Genomic DNA, 10,778 nt, shown 5'->3' with positions numbered 1-10,778 from the left:
ATATATGGGGATAGTATATGAAAATGTAAAAAAAGGATAGCAATTGAATTTCGTGGGTTGAGTATGGGGTGGCAATAATAACTTGCCATTAATTCGATTGGACCAATTTAATTAATGAATATGATAAATAAATTGAATATTTATAGGGCCAGAGAGAGTTCCACGTATTTAATGCAAAATTTAAAGGAGGTTAGTTCTCACTGAATAAACAAAATAAGATATATATTTATTATTTTATTTTTTAAAAATGGAATACTTTTTTACTGCCAATGAAATATATTTTACAATTCGAAAAGTATAATATATCACATTAAATTAACAAATCATAAGAAAGACGAGAGTACTGAAATAAATATGAATGCTTCGAAAATGACGATAATTGTTCTCTGTTTCATTCATACTAAACCAATCAAAGACAATCAGTAGGACAAATACGTTCTATATATTTTTTTTATCAAAAGAGGTCCAAATCGTCAAATTGTATGTTTTTGTTGCGGAAGCGTCTTGACGAATTTATTTTAAAAATATTTAATATTTTATATAAGTTTTCTTTTTTAGAAAAAGACTAATGAAATGCTTTCAAAATAATTTGATAAATTCATCCAAAAATTATTTCGAATAAAATGATTTAATTTATTTATACCAAAACAAAATTGACGAGTTTGAAAAGTACTGTTTAAAAAAAATATTAAATATATTTTATAAAAACAATTTATTCTCTCAATAAAATACAGTTTATCAACACCATTTGTAAAATCATAATTTTAAATATATATATTTGTTAATTTTGGAAGTGTTATTTATTGATTTATTAAAAATAATTGTTTTTTGTGCCTGTGGAAACATACGACTGAGGTGTTACATAATATTAATAAATTGAATAATTTACGATAAATTTTATTTATTTGTTAAATAACAATAACAGATTAATAAGTAAAAAAAAAAATAGTAATAGCAATTTCCCTTAAAATTATAAAAGTAGATGCTGTCTAGTCAACTTTATTATCGAATCACAAGTTAATATTCAGGAAATGGTAATAAATTAAATATTCTTTGGAACCTTCGATTACGAAACAAATTAGCTAAACTCATTCTACTCCCCAATTATGGAGGACGTGGGTTACGTTCCATCAAGTATCATCAGTCGTTTTCTTCTCTGATAGAAAAATTCGAACTCTAATACCAAATTTTAATAACGTTCCATCAAGTATCATAAGTCGTTTCTTGTATGAGAGAATAATTCGAACTCTACTACCTAATTAATTAAAGTTTAGATTTATCAAGCTCACAAATTTGTCTCATGAATTTAATTGGTCAAACCATACTTTAACTTGAAATCCAACATATTTATGAATGTTACAAAATAATAATATTGGTATATAAACACACACACACTCATACACACACACTATCATATTTTGTTCCCGATGGTCCAGCTTCATCAGTTTGTGCACCAACAGTTTGATCTTCTCCTTCTTTTTGTCCAAAATGAACAGCCACTTCCAACATCAGTTTGTAATCAGCAACAAGATTCTCATAGTAAACTGGATTAGCCTTTGTTTGAATGATTTTGGCCAGAGCATGATCAAGCTGAGTGTGGATGACGGTAAATAAATCATGACATAATCGGTGGAGGACGCAATGTTGTGAGAAACTTGGGTCGTATTGGAAACATCAGGTACCCCACGGAGGCAGACCGATGTAGGTCTATCTTCCAGTTTCCTTAAGTAGACCAAGGGCAATTTTCATCAGATCACTTACATTAGACATTTCTCAGCAATATCTCTAATGAATATATGAGACTCAAGGATCCCGTAAATCAGTGAGTGAAAAGGTAGTTAATTTGGAAGATTTGAATCCTTCCTCTGCAAAGTGGAGTACAGTTTTGAAGACCACCCTGTCTCGTGACGGCTGTGGAGTTTCTTGATGGAGTCCAATTGCATATTGCGAGCTTTTGAAGAACATAGTAAAAAGACTTAAGATTTGTGACAGCAAGACGGCTTGGATGCGACAAAATTGATTGATTAAGTCCCCGGTTAGTATTGAAGTAACCTCATAAATATCCGGTTGGAGACCTTCTTCTATATCAGTAGTAGTATGATAGAAATTGTTAATGATAGTGCAAGGTCCAAAATTAAGAAGACGTAATCCAACTGCATGCGAATCTAGGAAACATGAAAAATGGCTAATTAAATGATTTTAATTGCTAATTGATTATGTGACATACCTGCTTATATGTTAAATATGATGTTATTATCATCATGCATAAAATTGTATTTTAAGTAATATTCAAGTTGCGATCGAGAAACGGAGACCGAGGGCTGAAAAACGTAAAATGTTTTTATTAAATAATTATTTTTAATTGTTTAAAATATAGTTGTTGGTTTTTCATATATTTTGAAAATAAGGGGTTTTTGAGGTGATTTTAAACGCTGGGACGTAAATTTTATCGGTATTAGTTTTTCAACAAAAATACGAACTTAATAGCATCCCGGCTAATAAATTCATAAACTAGTCTATACAAAATAATTTTTGTTATTTAATTAAAGGTTTTTGGGCTTAATTAGGAGGCTTAATAGGCCTAAGCCCTATTAGTAGAATAATTTAATATACAATATGTTAAAACCCTTTTTCCATCACACATAACTCACGCCTCCCACTTTTAAAATTCCGAAACTCTCCCTAAAACCCCATCAACATACATGGCACACACTCACAATTGAAGGAGGAATTTTCGGAATTCAAAGGGAAACTTCATAGCCTTCGTCTCCTCGTTCCGTTCTTCGTCGTCAACGGTTTTTCGTGCGTATATAACGCAAAGGCACTCCATATTCTCCTTTCTGCTCATCCATCACACCATAGTATTGGTTTAAATATGTATTGTATGGAAAAACAAGATGCACTTTTCTTATTTTCGTTTTTGTGCTTCATCATGAATTTGAAAGCTTTTTAATTGATTCAAAAAAATGTTTATTATGTTAAGAAGGGGCTTCCATGTATTAGGATGTTATGGGACAGGTTTTACACAAGTTTTAGAGTCATTAGAAGCAACAATAACACTGCACAATACAAGACACTCAAAGCTGGAAACCATCGGGTGTTATGTTAAGTGTAGGGCCTTGGTTGGAAAGGTTTGGTGGCTTGGCTTGGCTTTGGTTGAGACCAGGGCTTGTCTAGGAACGTGGTTGAGTCGAGGGAAGAGTCCTAGCCACGCTAGGACTCGACGTAAAAGGCTATGGAGGAGTCCTAGCCACCCGAGAGTTACGGCATGATGGAGCGCAGGTGATCAGCTGGTGTAGGGAGGAGGTTGCGCGGCCAGGAGCTCTGAGCTAGGTTAAGCTAGGTAGGTCCTTTAGGGTCTAGAGAAGGTGGTCCAGGGTCGAGACAATGGCTGGGATGGTTTTGTTCATGCAGGGCCGAGCATGAATATGATAGCGTGAGGGGGGCCTTGCGCGCGCATGCTGTGCTTCTGATCCAAGAGGTTTGTGCATGGGCTTCGGGGCTAGGGCTGGTCTTGGTCGAGTATGGGCGTGGTCCAGGGATGGTTAGGGTCAGGTGGGGTGCGGTGGTTAAGGGCTGGTGGAGTCCTAGGCGGCTAGGAGTCCCAATGCAGCAAGGACACTACAAACGCACACACTCATGCACTTGAGGTTGAGTCCAGGGGGTTATTCAAAGGTCCAAGGGTCTGGTCCAGGGCTTGGGCTGGGTCAGTAGGGTCCCTAGGTGGGTTGGCTAGGTTTTGGCTCAAGGTGGCTCGGGCGTGGCTCGAGTAAATTAGGAGACGGCTCGGTGTGTTCGGTTAGGTGTCAATATTTCGAATATTAGAACTAAAATTGAATCCATGGGTCCATGGGAGTGGCTCATGACTTGGAAGGGTAGAATAAATAATAAAAATGCTATGTATAAAATTTGGGATCAAAATAACGAGTTTTGGATTTATCCAGGATTTAATCGACTCACGAAACGTTAATTAAAGAATTAATTGAAACGCCTAGATTTAAGCTTAATAAAATTATGAAAAATTATATTTAAGCTCAAATAATTATTAAAAGTCTAATTTTTAAATTTGGGAATTTTATATTAAGTTTCGGTTTAATTCGGGATTAAAACGCGTTAATATGTTATATTTAAATATTAATTTAAAAGTCATCGCTTTAAGCTAAATAAAAATATTAGAAAATTTATGTAGGCTTAAATAATTATTTGGGACATGTTAGAGTCAAAGAAATTAAGAAAAGGTCAAAAACGTTAAATTATACGTCCAAAGGTAAAACGGTCTTTTTACACCTAAAATTTAGTAAACGACATGGCAGTGCTCTAAATGCTGTTTTTATGATATTATGATTATTTTTAAATGTTTATTGAATGTTCATGATTAAATTATGATTTTTAAATGTCTATGAGATTTTTATGATTTAAGGAAAACATTTAAAAGACATGTTGCATGTTTGGTTTCAAAAATAAAAATGATATGCTATGCATGATTTTTTTTAAAAGTGATGATAATAAGAAACGTTGAATAATGTGAAATAATTGTGACTAATACGATGATATGTTGAAAATGTCGTGAGGGTTACGGTTCTAGTGGGAGCCCGACGATCGTGTTTCCTTGGATACAGATATGTATATGTATATGATGATATGCTTTGGGATAACGTGAGGGGAAAAAGCCCCAGAGGGAGCCTATTTTCGGGAGAAGGCCCCAGAGGGAGCCCGTCTATGGGAGAAGGCCCCCGAGGGAGCCCCGACAATCGTATTTCCATATTATGAGGATAGGCCAAGCCCCAGTTGATCGTATTTCCATTGTTACCATAGAGGATATGAGGATATGAGGTGACGGTAATAATGAGAATATCGTGAGGGGAAAAGGCCCAGAGGGAGCTCATTTATGGGAAAAGGCCCCAGAGGGATCCCCGACAATCGTATTTCTATTCGATGAGGATAGGCCAGGCCCCAGTTGACCGGTGAAAGTGTTGCTGGTGTCCCCCGCCGCCCTGTACTGCGGTTTCATGTAGATGGATCCATCGACTTTTGAGGTTTGAGAAAAGTCACAATTAACGATCTGAATTCAACAAAGGAAAAGGAAAAGGGAAATGTTTATGATCATGTTAAAGGTTTTTATGTTATGTTGAGGAAAAAGGAAAAGGTTAAAGGTTATGTTTGCATGTCATGAAAAGGTTATTTTTACGTAAAAGTATTTTCACTGTTGCATGTGGTTTTATACGTATTACTTGTTATAAAGATTATGGTGTGTTGAGTCTTTAGATTCACTAGGTGTGATGGATGCAGGTAATGATGATGTTAATATTACTGGGGTTCTTGATGGTTGATTTTGCTGGACTGTCGGTGCACACGACCCGAGGACCAGCGCTTATACTTTTCCGCATTTAAGAGTTATGATTCATGATTTACGTTAAAGATTTTGAGACTATTTATTTATGCTTTTGAGAGATTTTTGAGAGGTTTAATATGTGCTATACTTTTCAAATTTATTGCTTTTTAGGTTTGGTGAAACATGCGACGATTTCTTTTTTATGACTATTTCACTTGATTTTTGAAGTACTAGTTGGTTGATGTTTTATTTTAAGGGGTAAAATATTTTCATGTGGTAAATGTACGTGGCCGAAAATGGAGTGTTTAAAAAAAAATTCTAGTACTTTTTAAGCAATACAAAGGGCAGACGTTTCAGTTGGTATCAGAGCAAAGGTCCTGTAAAGGGTTGTGCCACCTTCAACGCCGGGAAGATCAGTTGTCAAGCCTCAAAGTTGTAAGTTTTTACATGCTTTATATGATTTAGTATGATGTTACCTGCATGACAACATGGATATTATGTTTGTGCTACATGTTTATTAGCTTTTTGAGTACTTATGCTTTGCATGCTTAGATTGCTAAAATGAGTTAGGATATGTCACATAATTAGAGAACTTAGATTTAAATGCATGTTGGTTACGTTAGAATTTGGAAAGCGTTCAGATAAAATACCTCCTAGACGTGCCTCCGTTATTGAGAATCAGGAAGAGAACTGCGTGAATCATCAAGGGAATGCACCACCACCACCACCACCACCAGGAGATGCTGCTACTCGTGCTTTAGAGGTGATGGCTTGTCTTTTCGAGCAGCAGATACAGCAGCATCAGTTACAATAGTAGCAGTTACAACAGATGCAACATGCACCTAGGCCACAACATGACGTTTATGATCAGTTCCGGAGGCTAGGGCCGAAGGAGTTTTCTGGCACCACCGATCCTTTTGCTGCTGAGAGTTGGATCCGTTCACTTGAGGTACACTTTCGTTATCTGGATATAGGGGATGCAGATCGAGTGAGGTATACTACTTATCTATTTAGGGACGACACTTCTTTATGGTGGGAAGGAGCCGAGCACAGTGTTAATCTTGCTACTATCACTTGGGCTCAATTCAAGACAATTTTCTACGAGAAATATTTTACTGCTGATGTGAGAAGCCGCTTAAAGAGGGAATTTATGACTCTCCGTCAGGGAGACGCTACTGTGGCGGAATTTATGAAGAAGTTCGATAGGGGTTGCCACTTTGTATCCCTTATTGTCAAGGTTGCCGAAGAAAAACTTAGACACTTCATGGATGATCTACTACCTACTATACGAAATAATGTTATGATGATGCGTCCTTCGGATTATGCTACTGCAGTTACTTATGCATACCAGTCTGAGCAATCCTTGAAGGACATCGAGTTTGAGTTACAACGCAAGAGGCAACAGTATCAAAACAATAGTCAACCAAATAAAAAGCCTTATACGGTACCTCCTAGACCTCAAGGGCCTCAAAAGCCCCAAGGTCGAGTCAAGAAACAAGAACCACAAAATCCACAGAATCTTGGAGCACCAAAGCCTGCTGAAAGGCAACCATGCAAGGAGTGCAACCATCTACATTTTGGCAAATGANTTATATTTCGTCGACCAATCCTTCCCAATTCACATCTTTGTTGAAAGAACTTCTTTTGTAATTCCTTACATAAGGATTCATAAAATACCGGATCCCCACCTACACAAGCAAATTGTTGATAAAACTCTAAAATGGCATTCTCTTTTGATCCAATTTTTTTTCTCTCCTTATCATTCAGAAAAGATAAAAAGATTTCAGGATAATAAACATTGTCTAGAATTTCTCTTAGATTCGAACCCATAGCTGATGATAGAACTAGAATAGAGATTTTTTGTTTCCTACTCACGCGAGCCCATATTCTTGCTTTTTTATCAATCTCTAATTCTGATCTTCCTCCCCAATCTGATATTATGGTGCCGGTATAGACCGAAATTCCGTTATGGTCCAATTCTGACCGGTAATAAATGCCAGGGCTTTGCAGTATTTGATTGATCACAATTCTATATATTTTATATTGCTTATTATTGCGTGAAATGTTAAAATGGTTATTAGAATTGATTTGGGAACAAGATTTAACCTAGTGGAAATTAAGTTGCATGCTCTACTTAGTTGGATTTAAGTTATGATTTTAGGAACCATGGAAAATGATATTAATTTTGTGCCTTATTTTATGTAAAGGATGACTAAATTCCAAATAAAAAGTCGAGGGCCAAAATTTAGAGAAAATCATAACTAAGGAAATTATAGGGTTTCGAAATTTTAAGGGTCAAAGAAACAATTTTCGAAAGTTTGAGGTCTAAAATGTAATTTTTGATAATTAAGGGATGGAAGCGCAATTAACAATAGGATAAGGGGCTTTAATGCAATTACCAAATTCTTAAGGACCATGATTGTAATTTTTGAAATCTTAAAGGACTAAAATGAAAAATTTTGAAAAATTTAAGAGCCATAATGCAAATATCCGAAATTTTGGGGACTAATGTGAAAATTTTGAAAAAAAAATTGAAGGGCTTAAACGCAATTTTCCAAGAAATACTTAAATTCAACACGTAAACTACATATAGTTTTGGGAATTAATGATAATAAATCCTTAAGCTTCAACACGAAAAGATTTAAAAGACATCTTTCGCCGCAAGGAAGATCATCATTCTAGGTGTAGCTACTTATGCATTGCTAGATTCAGGAGCTACACATTCCTTCATATCTGAAACCTTCATCAAAAGATTGAATATTACTCCTCAAGATATGGGTTTGGGATTCAAAGTTTCTATTCTTTCCGGTGATCAAATGCTCACATCTAAGATTGTCAAGAATCTGGAGCTTCGTTTATTCAAAGATGTTGTGCGGGCAGATCTTATTGTGCTTCCTATGCCCGAATTTGATATTATACTTGGGATGGATTGGCTATCTACAAATGGAGCTTCGATTGATTTCAGTCAGCGATCAGTGTCTATTCAACCGCCTAGAGGTAAACCTTTTGTCTTTGAGGCGGCGAGAAACAAGCAAATGCCACACATTATCTCTTTTCTATGTGCGAGGAAGCTTATTAGGCGTGGATGGCAAGCTTTTCTAGCATGTGTCACTACCGCACCTGCCCCTATCAATCAGAAGTTAGAAGATGTTGATATTGTCAAAGATTTTCCTAGCGTATTTCCCGAGGATGTTTCTGGTATTCCCCCCGATCGTGAAGTGGAATTCTCTATTGATCTTATGTCGGGCACTGTTCCTATATCCAAAGCATCTTATCGTCTGGCACCCGCTGAAATGAAAGAATTAAAAGATCAAATCCAAGAATTGCTGGACAAGAGTTTTATTCGCACTAGTTATTCTTCATGGGGCGCACCGGTATTATTTGTGAGGAAGAAAGATGGTAGTATGCGTCTATGTATTGATTATCGAGAACTTAATAAGGTCACTATCAAAAATAAATATCCACTGCCAAGAATTGAAGATTTATTTGAAAAGTTGCAAGAAGCATCGGTATTTTCTAAAATTGATCTGCGATCTGGATACCATTAATTAAAAATGAAAGAGTCTGATGTACACAAGACAACATTCCGTACTAGATATGGGCAATACAAGTTTATGGTCATGCCATTCGGTCTAAATAATGCGCCAGCGATCTTCATGGATCTCATGAATCGCATATTTCAGCCGTATCTGGATCAGTTTATTATAGTCTTCATTGATGATATATTGATTTATTCGAAGAACAAAGAGGAGCATAGTCGTCATTTGAGGACAGCACTGCAAGTACTACAAGGCAGAAAGCTTTATGCAAAATTCAGCAAGTGCGAGTTTTGGCTTGATAGAGTGGCATTCTTAGGCCACATCATTTCTAGCGATGGCGTTGAAGTTGATCCAAGCAAGGTTGAGGCAGTGAAAGAGTGGCCAGTACCGAAGAGTATTACCGAGATTCGCAGTTTCTTGGGACTGGCTGGCTATTATCGCAATTTTATTCAGGGGTTCTCATCTATAGCGGTACCCATGACCGCTTTGACAAAGAAGAATGCAAAATTTGTTTGTGGACCCGAGTGTCAAGACAGTTTTGACAAGTTGAAGCAAGCTTTGATATCGGCACCAGTGTTATCTATGCCATCGGGGCAAGGGGAGTATGTTCTTTATACCGATGCTTCTAAACTTGGATTGGGCGCAGTTCTGATGCAAAATGACCGAGTTATAGCCTATGCGTCGAGACAGTTGAAGATTCACGAGAAAAACTACCCTACTCATGATCTTGAGCTTGCAGCAGTAGTGTTTGCACTAAAGATTTGAAGACACTACCTTTATGGGGAGAAGTGCAAGATATTTACCGACCATAAAAGTTTGAAATACTTCTTCACCCAAAAGGAGTTGAATATGAGACAGCGTAGATGACTTGAGTTAGTAAAGGATTATTGATTGTGACATTAGCTACCATCCGGGAAAAGCTAATGTAGTGGCAGATGCATTGAGTAGAAAATCAGCAGTTATCACTCATCTATCACTCCAAAAACTGTTGCAGTCCGAGATACAGTGGTTTGAGCTTACAGTGTGCTAGGGGCGAGGCCCCTAACCTTGCCACATTATTAGTACAGTCGACTTTGAGACATAGAATTCGTGATGGGCAGTCCACTTATGAGCAGTTGCAAAAATGGAGAGCTAGAGATGAAGCCAAGGGTCGGAAATCATATTCAGCGGTGGATGGTATAGTTCATTATCGAGATCGGTTATGGGTTCTTAGTGAGGTTTCTTTGAGAGATCTTATTATGAAAGAAGTTCATGACTCACCATACTCCATCCATCCGGGAAGTACGAAGATGTACAAAGATTTGCAGTTGTTGTATTGGTGGCCAGGCATGAAGAGGGACATTCTGAGATTTGTATCCGAGTGTCTGACTTGCCATCAAGTAAAAAAAGAGCATCAAAGACCAGCGGGGAAACTTAAGCCACTCCCTATTCTCGAGTGGAAATAGGAAAATATCACCATGAACTTTGTTGTGGGATTGCCAAAGACAGTTAAAAGATTCAATGCTATATGGGTGATAGTTGATCGTCTTACGAAATCAGCGCATTTTCTACCTATTAAGACGCCTTTCACCATGATTCAGTAAACTGACTTATATATTCGAGAGATAGTTCGCCTGCATGAGATTCTTGTGTCTATTGTTTCCGACAGAGATCCGAGATTCACGTCATCGTTTTGGAATAGCCTACATGCAGCGATGGGGACCAAGTTATTATTCAGTACAGCATTTCATCCTCAAACCGATGGACAGTCAGAAAGAGTTATACAGATTTTGGAAGATCTACTTCGAGCATGTGTTATTGACTTCCAGGGCAGTTGGGAACCAAAGTTACCTCTAGTGGAGTTCACCTACAATAATAGTTTCCAATCATCAATCGGGATGGCTCCTTTTGAGGCATTTTATGGAAGG

At 37.0% G+C, this 10,778-nt stretch overlaps 1 long non-coding RNA gene across 1 annotated transcript in view; it reads left to right on the top strand.

Moving 5' to 3' along the window:
• LOC140966804 (uncharacterized) overlaps positions 1-10,778 on the top strand; it is a 117,273-nt gene that overhangs the window by 68,868 nt on the left and 37,627 nt on the right. The gene's annotated exons all lie outside the window — the stretch shown is intronic.

Source organism: Primulina huaijiensis, chromosome 2 (genome assembly GCF_012295235.1).
Source record: "Primulina huaijiensis isolate GDHJ02 chromosome 2, ASM1229523v2, whole genome shotgun sequence".
Taxonomy (NCBI): Eukaryota; Viridiplantae; Streptophyta; class Magnoliopsida; order Lamiales; family Gesneriaceae; genus Primulina; species Primulina huaijiensis.
This window is presented reverse-complemented; position numbering and strand designations above follow the sequence as displayed.